The sequence below is a fragment of the Oenanthe melanoleuca genome, chromosome 1 (assembly GCF_029582105.1).
Source record: "Oenanthe melanoleuca isolate GR-GAL-2019-014 chromosome 1, OMel1.0, whole genome shotgun sequence".
NCBI lineage: Eukaryota > Metazoa > Chordata > Aves > Passeriformes > Muscicapidae > Oenanthe > Oenanthe melanoleuca.
In genome coordinates, this window is record NC_079333.1 from 103,518,977 (window position 1) to 103,533,436 (window position 14,460).

A 14,460-nucleotide genomic window follows, 5' to 3' on the forward strand; every position below is an offset into this window, starting at 1 on the left:
TATGCCATGTAAAAAATGTTGACCCTTTTGTGACCTGGGCCTGGCAGAACCTGCAGCCCAGTTGCTGCTCAGGCTGGCACAGCTGGCTGCAGGCTGACACTGGAGGAGCCAGTGCTGCCAGGCCACCCTGCATCCCTGCATCCCTGCCTTCCTGTCCCCATCACCTGCTGCCCATTCTGCTGCAAACAGCGCAGCCACAGCCGGCAAGGTCCTTTATCTCACCTTACTTATTCACTCATTTTAAGCACTTGCTTGTAAGAATGTTTCCTCCTCCCCACAGCCTTCCTCACAGCATTGCTGATGTGGTTCTTGTCTCATTTACCTGTCAAGATGTGCTTAATGACTCTGCATTCTCCTTTCTAATGGCTGGTGACACTTCAAATCACCACCACAGCCTGCAGCTGGCCAGTAACTTGTGTGTATTGCAAAGCAAAGAGAAATCAATCGTGTATAACTGAATCACTCAGAACAAAATTCTTCAGCTGCATCTGATAAGACAGCTGCAACATATGCACGGTCTTTTGGAATATAAGACAGAATATGAAATCTGTGGGGGAAAAAGCATTTTGTGTTGGCATTATCAACAGTGTTTAGCACATGATAAGCAATTTCCAGTCAAGTGGAAGATAAACCTTTAATAGACCACAGTGATTTCCTGTCAGTGGCTCTTTCAAAAAGCTCATTTGGATCAACCAGGTTAGGAGGTGACACAGACATTTGTCAGCCAAAGAAAAGAGATTACAGACCCGAAGGTGAGACACAAAATAAGGTATTTAATTGCATCAAGGTCAAAGAAAGTAACACACAAACATGTAATATTGTACTCAGACTGTCAGTCCTATTAAAACAGCTGATAAAGGGGCTACCCCCTGAGGATGAGTTGTAGCACTGAGCCTCCAGTTTAATTGTCTGATAGAGTGTCCAAGATACGGGGGAAAATGGTTTTCTTTGGTTGTTTAGGTGTTCTAGATTGCCTAGCAGCAGAGGGCCATATTAACTTCTGCTAGATGAAATTTAATGCCGACTGATTATATTTTACTGCTATAAGCAACCCTTTAAAAGAGTAAACGCGCTCTCTATAAATACCGCAGAGGTGCTGTAGCACGGAATCCCCGGGCGCAGAGCGCGCTCCTTTCCGAGGCCGTGGGATGGATGTTGCTGCATTGCCCTCTCGTGGGACGAGCCTGCAAACAGCAGCCGCCGGCTCCCTCCCGGCTTCCAGGGCCCGACTGACAGCCGGGGGCTGCCCTGCCTGCGGAGACTGTTCCGACAGCTGCACAGGGTAAATATTTACTCAAATAAGTGTATTTCCCCCTAAAGCTTCTGTTCCTGCATTTCTGTAGCACACAGCTCCGAGGAGCTGCAGGAATTGCAAAGGTTGTCCCATAACATCCCAACGATAAGCAGCACAAATACAGGACCACTCCTATCCCAAATCTCTTTCTGTAGGACTTGATGCCTCAAACAAGAATTAAAGAGCAGGAGGATGAGCAGCACTGTTTGGTGGCACAGAGTGCAGGTGAAGCCCGTGCCAGAAGTGAAGGGAGCATCCCAGGAATGGAAGTCTCTGCACAGATCCATTTTACTGTGCTGGGAATGATGCCATCTATCACACAGAGTGCTGCAATTGCCTCCCACAACGCTGCATCTCATCTCTATTCTGTCCTACTCTTCTGGGAATTTTAAAGAAGCGTTTTCCTGTCTAGCCAAAGGACTTTTGTCACCCGCACTGAGTTGTCTGAGTACTTCATAGTCTCTGAAATATTTATCCTCTCACTTTTCTTGTCAGGTAAGAAAATTCTCCATTTTGCAGATGACAAAGTGAGCAGAAGGATTAATCCTCAGTTCCAAAAAGAGATTTATGTATGCAAAGTGGTTCTTAGGCAGAATTTAAGAGTCTATATCCAAAATGTACATTGTGAAAAGCCCTCTTCAAGGACTGGAGGTGCCTGGTGGCACACAAGGAAGCTGTCAGGGAGTTCTCTTCTCTGCCTGAGGGATAGGGGAAGTGACAGCAGTTCAATTCCTTGTTATGAGCCATTTATTTCTGTATTATGAAATAAAAATTTTCTAACAACTGCAGTCAGATAGGACTTCACATGCAGGCTGTGCTACTCATGAACACCTTGGGGTGGAGGACGAGGAGGAAAGTGTACAACTGCTGTTCCCTGCTTCCCTGTTCCCAGCAGGGAAGGAATCAAGGTAAGATTTTGTCCTACCCTTCTGTAAGGAGCTGAGGGGAATGCTGCCTCTCTTGTTTTATGCACCTAAATCCCCAGGGAAAATCTCCCGAGAGCCTACTGCAGCGCCAACAGGCACAGCACAGGCCCTGACTGAGCTGAGCTGACCAGCCAGGCTTATGCTGAATTTGTGAGGCTTCTTAGGGCCTGACCAAATTCAGAATGCATTTCACAAGTCTGAACTATACTGGAACTCACTTGGAAGACTTTATCACAAAACATGATACCCTACCTCTGACTGACAGCAAAGAGAGCACTGCTGTGGAAGACACCAAACCTGCATCCTAGGCTCTTCTAATCCCATGAAAAATTGAGCCTCCACCTCTGTGAGATTAGAAAAATGCTCTGAACATCAGGTCCTGCATATTTGGGATGGGTCATTACTCTCTGGTGACTGAGAAAGGCAGGACTACAGCAGCAGCAGAGAGCAGCCATGACCCAGGGCTCAGGGGGCTCAGTGTTTTCTGGGGATAGAACTCCCACTCTAGGACATTTTTTTCTGCTTTATGAGTGCTGTGTTTCAAATTTCTCAGGAACCTAAGGAACAACATAGTGCCTCTCCCCAGGCTAAGCACCTACAGCCAAGGCTACTGATCCAGTCCCCTGCAGGGACCCTTGCCTTCTGCTCTCACAAGTTCAGTAAGTGGTGACAATCACCTCTGTGGAAAATGCCCCCCCATGAACTGGCAGCTTTTCCTGTAATGCAGGGCCATTTGTTCAAATGACAGGAAGGGTGATGCTGGTTTTGGAATCAGCCTCCTGGGCACGTTTTGTAATCCCTGGTTATGGAAGACAGCAGGCACAGAATCCCTCTTTCTCCAGGGAAACATAAAAGACCAGTGTTTAGTTCCCTTGGTGTTTCTCAATGACTAGTTAAAACTCTTCTGTGCTCAGCAGTTTTGCTTTTGGACATTCCCACCCAGAAGCCTGATTTTCCTGTCTTCGGTGGAAAGTGAGTGTCACCCCACCAAGTCACCCCTGCAGATGGCATGGCAGGGCAGATGCTGACAACAGCTGTGCCACAGCTGCTCTTCTCTTCCTATAGCCATTGCTGGGTGTCTGCTCAAGTGCTCAGCTGCTGAAAACAGCTTTGTTTTCTTTCTTGCATTTGGGACAAATAGTGACTATAGAAACCATCTCCCCTAAAAAATTCTGTCTGACAAAGGTTATTCATGTGCTTACTAACAGCACCTAAAATTAGGCAGCTAATTTAGTCATCTAACTGGGTGACTGTCCTACTTCATTTCCTTTGTCTGGTATGTGGAGAAAGAAAAACACACGAATTTTTCAAAGCTGGAACTAGAAGTCAGGAGCTGTTTAAAAGTCAGTATTGAGTTACATTAAAATGCAGTGGAACATCTGGATTTCCTGATTTGTCCTCTAAAGGGCTCTCTCCTCTGCAATGGTAGGAATAGGCACATGCAAGACTAGGCAGCTCCTTCCATTAAGTATTGTATCAGTCTCCAAAATGTGGCCGTGTGAAAAGGAATAGCAACTTGGCAGGAAGGGAAAATGTTACATTAGAAAACAGATACTAATTTTATGTAGACTGCAGGTATCTTCTTGCAGCAAGTCATCTGGAAGTTGATTCAAAGCCCACAAAAACAAGATCACTTCTTACAATGTACGTCTTACTATGTATGTGTCCTTAAGGAGATGTTTAAGGACATCTCTATTCAGCAAAGCACACTTATGTGCATTTAAATCCCACTGAAGGCCAATATTCCCACATAAGCTTATTACTGAACTGCAATTTTGGAATACATCATCACCTCTGTTTGAAATCTTTCCTCACTTTGGAAGACTACTGTTTCAGAAAGAAAAGCCATATGGAACTAATCATGCACATTTTGTCTAGCAGATAGGCATTAGAGCAGATTGTGTTTCCCTTCAAGTGCTTGTCCATATGAGTATGCAAACTGTGGTGTGCATATAGCTGAACATGCAAGACAAGATTTTTAGCCCTAACAACATCCATACTGATGTACCTCCTGCTTAGCTGCATAATTATGAGATGAACACACTCATCACTCCCTATCTGCCAGCCAAATGAAGCATCTTTTCTTTATTCTTTTCATTTTCCTTTTCCTGCCCTCACAAAGACCCTACTATTTTTAAACTTGTTTTCTCCTTATTTACTTTTGTTTAACAATTGGTCTTTCCCCCTTGTTTGCTGGCTCCTCACTCAGAGTTCAGACTACAGGACAGAGATTGCTCTTTGAGGCAGATATTCCATACATCACTACATTGCCTCACTGAAAAGTATGTTCCTGGGAAGTAAATGATCTCCTGAAACTTCAGTATTGGCTTTCAGAGAGGATGAACACTGCAGGATTTCTACCAACCATAACCCCAGGACTGGGAAGGAGGCATCAGTCACCAATAATCCTTATATGTTGAACTGTGTAAGTCAGATGCCAGTGAAGACCAAACAGTAAAGTTTAATCAGTTCACAAAGTGCTGTGGTTCTTCCTCTTTAAAAGGTGATGGTTATAGTTCCAACACAAATGGCAAAAGGTCTGACATTGTGTCACTTGTTCGTGTCACTTGTTCATGTCACAGCACTGGGCCTACAAGGCAAGCTCATCTCAGTTCTTTTCACTTAGGGCTTCTTAGCACGAGATATTCTAAGCATTTTTACTCAGTTGTTTGGACTCTAAAGATGACACATTCATCCCAATACTTGCAAAATAGACCTAAGCACAGTTTGTGTCATGACACAAATTCACACTTATAGAAACACACTTGATACAGATACATATGTATATTATTTTCTACTGAGAAATTGTATTTTAAATATTTTTCAGAATATCTGAACAGTGTTTTGTGAGGTGGATATTTTAACCCCTCTAAATGTAAAGATTTGCATTAATCCTTATCAGTAAAACAAAGGAGAAAGAAAATTCAAGATCAAGACAGGTAAAATTTCTCAAGTGTCCTAAAATATTCTTCTGTGCACTAGGTTCCTCTGTGATTAAAGCTGTATATCTGAGCACTCTTCACTTCTCTAAACTAGTGGATATACAATCTGAGAGACTCCAAAGCTCTTTGTTCATTAGCATTTTATCTCTGAATTGCATTGAATTAATAAATACTTGTCCAACATGGAATATCGACTGCCAGGAGAAGGTGATATGGAGGAACTTAAATTTCCCACAGGGAAGATGGGTATGAAGGGAGAGGGTAGAAATTTGTGGCAGGGAAAAATCTGAAACTTTTTTGTAATGGCCACCATTTGGATTAGACAGAGGATTCAAATGGGCTTCCAGCAGAGTGAGACAGACAAGTTTGGGGTTTTCTAGAGCACTAATTTATCATATAGCTGTACTTGTGAGCGGTGTATAGCTATTTCCCTTATACATATGTAGGAGAATGAAAAGGGTATGTTACCAACATCATAACCAGGCATTCATATTTTACAGTCCCACCTGGGACTGAATGAATATTTCATTAACTGAAAAGGTAGTTTGGGTTCACTTGGCACAAGTCACATGGCAGATGATTGGGAGCTGGCCTCAATTTGAGCTGCAAGGTTTGCAGTGAGTGAGGAATTGAAGGCAGTAGGTGAGTGTACTTCCACATATACTGCTGCAGAACCTGGCCTTGAAAACTCTCACTGAGGCTGCCACTTTTATATAAAATACCTCAAAAATAATCGATAATAATGACTCAAACTCATGTTTTCTGTCAGCAGGTCAGCTGTAGGTGGGCTTAGGCCCTAATTCTGGCCAAGGAATTGATTTACTTCACCAGGAACAAGCAGCAAGGGTGAAGCTTGCCCTTGCTTCATAACTTGTACAAGGGTGGGGAGTAAACAGCCCTTTGAGAGAGAACAAGCACTGACCCAAATCTGAATCAGCTCTATTAATCAAGTAATGAAAAGTGCCCAAAAGCAAACTGTATTTCTATTTTTCAGTGGTCTAAAATAGAGGGAGGTCAGATTGATTTGCAGTATTTTCATTGCTTGGCCACTTCAGTGAGAAATCAATCATTTGGAAAACATGAATGATTACAAACTCTCAGCCAGCTTTCAATTAATGAAGAATAGGAATGTGGCAAAAAATTTCTATTTTTCAGGTGAGTTATGCTATATATTTTAAACTGCTGTTGAATTTGATCATTCTGATAACTTTAGCCATAGGATGCAGAATTCTCCTCGAAGAAGAAATATTAATTCATCTCCCTTATACAGAATAAAAAGAACAGCAATGGTTCAGCTTATGCCTGTGAGCAGAAAAAGTGTGCTGTACTCTCTGAGGATGTGAAGAAAACAATGTCTAAATGAACTATTCTCGAGCAATAAAATAATTGCAAAAGATGTAAAAATTATTATTTTATCTTGGTTCTTTTGTTTAGCTTTGTTTCATTTTCCAAACAGGTTGCTACATTTATTCAGTACACCAGAAATTTTAAGCAGCCAGTGTGCATATAGGTGTATGTGTTTGACAACCATGAAAAATAAAATTTCTATTAAATATAAAATTTTTATTATAAATTTATAAATAAAATTTTATTTTAAGTTTGTTTATAGTTCTAATTCCCAATCTTTGCATTCCTTGTAATAAATACATAAAATATAAGTGTGACATCTCATTCTTTGGTTGCTTCAGCCATTACTCAGTGATGTTAAAAAGTCAAATATGCAACTGAAGTGGTGGATTTATATCTCATTTGAAAAAAGCTCAATACCAAGTCAGAGGAATTCAAATAAGCCCTAGTTTGACTTGCAAAAATAAAATGTCGCTTTCGTATTTCTCAATATTTCACTCTCAATTTAGAGATATTATTGCTCTTTATCAAAGGAAATGAAAATACAATAAAATCTGCAAGATTTCAGAATATTTTTCACCTGAGCAGCTGTCAGGTGCCTGGACCTCCTGCTCTGGGATAACAAAATGTTGAATCTGGAGAGGGCAGGCCTGGACTTCCTCCTCTGGGACAGCTGATGTTGACGATACTCTTGGACCAAAATTGCAGAACAATGCCAAACGACCAATTAGAAAATTTTAGCTATGGAAGCAGCAATTTAAACTTTTAAACCTTATGATAGGTTGAACAGTCCATGTCAGCAACAACTTAAAATTTCTGAACAGCCCACAACATCATCGATTGAAATGCCATTGAACAGCCTGTAGCAGCAGGACATGAAACTTTCAAGAAGAGGAAGAAATGAAGAAATAAAGATATGAAAAGTAGAGGTAAAGGATCCGTGTCACCACCCAGGGTTCCAAGACAATCTCTGGTGTGGTTCCTGTGGATGGTGGGTGCACACACAGCCCCCTCTGTGGTGCTATTTACAAAATACTGCTTGAGCAGACACATTTTGTTACTCTCAAACTATTCAGAACCGCGTTGGGTTTTCTCATAGTTTCAATTCCCCTGTCACAACACAACAATGCTCTCCAAATTTGGTTTTAGAGGTAGTTACCCAAGACAAGGAGGGTGGTCTCAAAAAAGTGCTATCCTGCCTCCAAACCCTCTCCTAACATCACCTTAACTCGTTGGCATGGTAACATTCCTTTTCTCCTCTGCCCAGTGTTTGAGACATGAACTCTCTCAGGTTTACATTAACTCTTTCAGGATTTCAGCCTCTCACAGCAGCACTCCTCTTTAGGATGGAAACCACGTGCTACTCTCCCTACCCTGAAACTGAGAAATTGCCACAGACACTGAAGGGACACAGCAGACCACTGGGTAGAGCAAGAACTGAGACAGGATTCTCCAATTTGTGAATCTGTATCCAAATCACCTGATTAGGTAACTTTTATTCCAGGAGCAAATATTGAATCTTTATTATGCACTGAAGTACAATCTAGGAAACTACAAGCAGAGGGCTGAAACCTATTGTTTTAGGCACTCTGACAACACAGGCCAAAAATACAGTACAGAGGGGGAAATTGAAGATGGAAGAGCAGTGCACAGCAGCATATTTGTTTCTGCAGGCCTTTTTTCCTTGTTTTGCCACATATACTGACAATACTACAGCCTTAAGATGAATTTGACAAAGTTTGTTTGGACAAACTTTGGTTGATGAAATAACAACTTTGAAAGTAATCAGCAGCCACACAGAATACAACCAATGGTTTTGGGAGCTTTGACTTAGACATGTACATAGGAAAATACATGGAAAATGTCAAATGAAATTCAGGTGAGGATTTGCATTAAGCCTGTCATCACATTAGGCTGCTACAATAAAATCACAGACTCAAAGAATCATTTAGGTTGGAAAAACCCCTAAGATCCAACCATTAAGTCAGGACTCCCAAGTCCAGCACTACACCATGTCCCTAAGTGAAATATCTCCATGTATTTTATTTACCTTGAGGGATGGTGACTCAGCCTCTTCCCTGAGCTCCTCCTGTTCTAATGCTTAACAATATTTTTGGTGAAGAAAATTCTCCTGATATCTAACATAAACCTCTCCTAGCCCAATTTGAGGCCATTTCATTTTGTCCAGTTGCCTGTTACTTTGGAGAAGATACCACATCCCACCTCCCTAAAACCTCCTTAGAGGTAAATGTAGAGACTGACAAGGTCTCTCCCAGCCCCTATTTCTCCACAATAAAAAATAAACACCCCCAGCTCCCTCAGTCACTCCTCATAACACAGGACTGGCCCCAAAGCTGAGCCCTGGGTGCCACCCTGGTGTCTGTCCCCAGCTGGATGTGACCCATTCCCCACCCCTCTCTGCACCTGGACATGCAGTCTGTGTTTTACCCATCCAAGCCATGAGCCACCTCCTGGAGAATGTTGTGGGAAATGGTGTCAAAGGCTTTACTGAACTCCAGGAATCAGGACCCAAACTCTCCCTCACCTGCTGAGCTGTCCTGGGAGGAGATCAGGGCAGTGCAGCAGGCCTTACATTAAGTACTTCAGATCGTCCTCCTCCTCCTCCTTTGTCACTGTGTTTCTCCCTACCCGTTAAAGGCTGGAGGTTCTCCTGAGCTCTCCTTTTGTTACCAATGTACTTCTGGAAATAGGTTTTATCGTCTTTTAGGGCACTTTGAGGGCCAAATTAACTTCCAGTCAGGCTTTGGCCTTTCTGATTGTCTCCCTGCTCCACCTGGGTTCCATCTGAATTCCACCTGGGTTCCATCCAGGGCCAGCTGGCCGGGCTGTGGCCATGGAGCCCTGGTGCCGTGTGCTCTGTGACATGGGAGGGGACACGTCCCCAGGCACCAGCGCTGCGCTGTCACCTGCAGTGCGGCTGCGGCAGCGGTGAGGGGCGGGCAGGGGCAGGGCTGGGCTGGGAGAGGGCCGGGCTGGGCCACCAGCACCTGGGACAAGGGCTGGGGACAGGGACAGGGGATAGGCTGGCTGGGGACAGGGGGCAGGGGCAAGGCCGGGCTGGGCTGGGAGAGGGCCGGGCTGGGCCACCAGCACCTGGGACAAGGGCTGGGGACAGGGACAGGAGACAGGGGACAGGGGATAGGGGACAGGGGACAGGGGACAGGGGACAGGGGCAGGGCTGGGCCAGGAGAAGGCCAGGCTGGGCCACCAGCACCCAGGGAGCTCCAAGGGTTGGGGACAGGGGACAGGGGCTGTGGAGTGCACTCAGGCAGGGCAGTGCCACCACTGTCCTGTCCCTGGGCCCTGCCTTTCGTGCCTCTCTGCCCCAGCCACCCTGTCCCTGCTACCCAACCCCACTGAGCCCCTTCTCTCCCTCCTCCTCCTCCAGGCCATGGCTGGAAAGATCACCAAAATCCTGCTGGTGCTGGCCATCCTCCAGCACGGGCTGAGGGCAGATGCCCAGGCAGTGAAGGCAACAGAAAAGATCCTGAGGCAGCATGAGGGACAGCACAGCCGGATGACTTGGCTGGTGAGAAAGATTGTAAATTGCTCAAGTGACTGGGCAGCTGGGAATAACTCCTGGTCAGTCTGTGTGCACAGCAGGCAGTGATCCTCTAGCATGGCTGAGTTTCACAGTGCCTGCATCCCACTTGGGTGCCTCTGCCCAGGTCTTGTTTCCTGCCTGCTCCTCATCTCTGTTTTCCAGTTCAGGGGCTTGAGTAGACAGAGAACTGGCCTTTACTCTAAAGACTGAGGCAAAGAAAGTATTAAATACCTCGGTCTCTTCCTCATTTTGTTCACTGTATTTCACCCCCATCTAGTAAAGGATGGAGATTTTTCTGAACCCTCCTTTTGTTGCTAATGAATTTATAAAAACATTTTTATTCTCTTACATGGCAGTTAATATATAACCAGATTCAGTTCTATTTAGGCTTTGGCCCTTCTGATTTTCTCCCTGCACAGCCCCATGACAGCCGTGCAGTGCTCCTGAGTGGCTGCCCCTTTCTTCCAAAGTTCATAAAGTCTCTGGCTCCATGTGTGTTCCATCCAAAGCTCCAGCTTTGTCACTGTGGGGCTCCAGTGTCTCTGACATGAAAGCAGGGGGAGACATCCCTGGATGTTGGAGTCAAAGTGAGTGCCTAGAGCACTGGAGGTAATAAGCTTACACCCAGATATCCCATGTGACAGTGTCACTGCTTGAGGCAGCAGTGAGTGGGGCTGAAAAAAGCTGAGGAAAGCTGAGTTGAGAGACAGGCAAGAAGCACCAGCACTCAGGGGAGCTTCTAAGGCTGGGGGAAGGGTGCAGGGGTTGTGGAGATAGTTTTGGGAAGTGCAGGCACAGAGGTGCCCAGGGCTGCCAGCTGCAGCTAGTGCCTGTGCGGATGTGCCCCCATCCCCGAGGAGCTCCCTAACCTTCTCCTGGCTGCCTCCAGGCTCCTGCACCCCTCTCCCACCCATACCTGGGTCCTCCATCTTCCGCCCCTACTGTCCCAGCCACCATCTCTCCATCATCCAGCCCTGTTAAGCCCATTCTCTTCCTCCTCCTTCTCCTCCAGGCCATGGCTAGAAGCATCACCAAAGTCCTGATGGCAGCAGGCATCTTCCAATATGCACTGAGTGTGGATCTCCCAGTAGTGAAGGTCACAGAAGAGCTCCTGAGGCAGCATGAGGAGCAGCGCAGCCAGGAGATGGCCAGTCTGCAGAAGATGGAGCAGAGGATGCAGGAGCAGAGCAGACCCACCCAGGAAAGCGTGCTCCACTCAGCCTGCCTGCAGTGGTGGCTCTGGAACTGTGTGGAAATGATCCTCCTGCTCTTTGGGATCTACTGGCTGCCCATTAGGAAGAGTGCTGGTTCTGGCAGTGGCAGCCAGGAGAAAGCCACCTGCAGTGCCCAGGAGCAGATGGAGAACTAGGAGGACAAGCCCATGGATAAGGTAGGGACCTCCACTGCTTTTGCCTTGTCCTTCCCACAAATGAAGTTGGAGACCCCTGAGACCAACCACAGTGCACTTTTTCCACCAGAGGTAGGCAGTGGGGGAGATCTGCTGATACCATGTGCTGTGCTTCCTCCTCCTCCACCTGAGGAGGAAAACAGAGCCCAAATCCCTGATTCCTGCACAGCCTCTGCAAATGGTCCCAGTAGTGATGCTCCCCCTGCCAGGAGATGCAGAAGAGATTTCCCCCTTGTCCATCTGCTAATAAAACAGTTGATCTGCTTTGAGAAATCCTGTGTCTGTGAGGGTCTGGGCAAGACTGTGTTGGAGGATGGCTCCATCTCCCCTCTGTAACAAAGAGATGAAGTTTCTGCTCCCATTGATGTTTGCAGTGGTTACATGTTACATGCTTAAGACATTTGGCACCTCCCTGTCTTCTCTCCTCCTGATGTTCTTGCCATCTCCTCCTGGCATCCTTTCCCATGCTTTAGAATACCTCTGAACTTGCTTCAAAAGATTCTGATGAAATCAGCAGTTCCATCACAGGGTCTTTTCCTCAAGTTGTTCTTTTTAGGATGGTTGTTCCATTAATTGGAACACCCAAAGGCATGTGGAGGCCATTGCATCATGTACTTCTGACCATCAGATCTTGACCCACAGCTGGAGGCTCAGGCATCTCTGGACACAGTTTGGTGTGTGCTGGAAGACAGCCTTGTGCACACAGAGGTCCTGCTTTTCTCCTTGCACTCCCCTTCCAAAGTGGAGCACTGCCTGTGTCTCCCAGGCTGCTGAGAAGTCACTCTGGCACAGGCAGAGCTGTGGCTTTGGCCCAGGTGTCCAGGCCTGGCAGCAGTGGGGCTGCAGGGGAGGCCTGTGAGCAGGGAAAATGCTGCCAGGGGAGTGAGAAGGGAGGAAAGAACTGTGAGGGACAGTGAGGAGGAGGAAGAGGGAGAGGAGGAATCAGCAGTAAAAATGTAATTTCCAAATAAATGCTTTTAGGACTAAACTGACATGGCAATCAAGTATGATTAGCTTTTCATGTATTTATTAAAGTTTTAGACCTTAATATCTTCATGTGTCAAGGGACTTGAGTATGCTCTCATGGTCATCTTCATGGTTGTCAGTCCTGAAAGCAGGCATACCAGTTCCCTGTGCACTATTGTACAGTTAAGCTGCACAATAAGATGAAAAGCATTTTCATTCCTACCCCCATTAAACACAGCAAATTTTGAGACATCCAGAGTTTGTATGTATAACTGAGAGCATTTCACATGTCAGTCTCTAAGCAAAATACAATATGTGTTTTTAATTCTAGTACAGTGTCACTACCCTATTACATCATTGGTATTTTAAATAACATGCCTCAAAGGAAAGAATAACTGAGAGCCCTGGACGATGGGATTGAATGCACCCTAAGCAAGTTTACTGACAATTCAGACCTGAGGGGAGTGGCCCATCCACCTGCAGGCTGTACTGCCATTCTGTGAGACCTTGGCAGGCTGGGGAGTGGAGCAGAGAGAAACTGAATGAGGTTCAACAAGGGCCAGTGTAGAGTTCTGCACCTGGGGAGGAATAGCCCCAAGTACCAGCACAGCCTGGGGGCTGACCTGCTGGAGAGCAGCTCTGCAGAGAAGGACTGGGGAGCCTTGGTGGGTGACAAATTGACTGTGAGCTGCCAGTGTGTCCCTGCAGCCAGGAGAGCCAGTGGGATCACGGGGTGCACTGGGAAGAGTTTGGACAGCAGGTCAGGGAGGGGATCTTTCCCTCTGCTCAGCCCTAGAGAGACCACACCTGGAATTCTGTGTCCAGGTCTGGGGTCCTTGGTACAGGAGAGACATGGAGCTATTGGAGATGGTCCAGCAGAGGCCACGAGGATCAGGAGGAGTCTGGAGCATCTCTGCTGTGAGGAGAGATTGTGGGAGCTGGGCATGTTCAGTCTGGGGAGGAGAAGACTGAGAGGGGATCTCATCAATGTGTGCAAATATCACAAGGGCTGTGCCAACAGGATGTACCAGACTCTTTATAGTGACCCAGTGACAGAACGAGTAAAACCCAAGGAGTTCTACCTCAGCTTGAGGAAGAGGTTTATGTCAAAGCTGGCAGAGCACTGGAAGAGGCTGCCCAGGGAGGTCATGGAGTGTCCCTCACGGAAGACATACCACACCCACCTGGGTGCATTCCTGTATCACCTGCTCCAGGTGACATAGCTTTGGGCAGGAGGGTTGGACTGGGTGATTTCCAGAGGTCCCTTCTAACCCTAACGCTTCTTTGATTTTGTGAACTTGCAAAATTCATAAGAAACTGCTTGTGTATGCAAATGTCAAAGAGAAGCATAAAATGTAACATGCAAATCATCCTTTTTTCCTTCTTTGTTGCTTTTTCTTTCCCTGTTTCCTTGCCTCTTCCCTTCCCCAGTTCTCTAAGCTGCTGAGGGCAATAGAAACGCTGCGATGCTCCGGTTCCCGAGGGAGCAGCCGGGCATTTCCCGGGACAGGGAAAGGGATTTTCCAGGCGCGGTTCCGGGCGCGGGGCGGGCGGCGGGGCTGCCATGGCGGGGCCCGGCCGCCAGGGGTCACCCTTGCACCGGAGCCGCGAGCGATGGCTCGGGAGAACCCCCGGGAATTCCCTTCAAAAGGCTTTCATCGCTACGGAAACACCGCTGCGTAATCATTCCTCCGCCAAAGAAGACAGTTTTAATGCAGTTTCTCCATTTGGAATTTATGATGTTCCTTGGGAGGACATAATTTGCTGATTAGGGATATGTTTGTTTAGCAGCAGCGCCTCAAGTTTCAGATTTGATTGCGTTCATTTTAATCACATAACTGGTCTTATTTTCAGTAACACGGAGTTGTTTGTTCCCAATGCATTTAGGAATTCTTATCTCAGTTATGTCACGTGCTGGAAGTGATATTACTAATTCCTAAAATCATAAAACTCCAACTTACACAGAAGAGAAAGTGCTGGAAGAAGGAAGCATCTTTTGAATTTATTTAAAC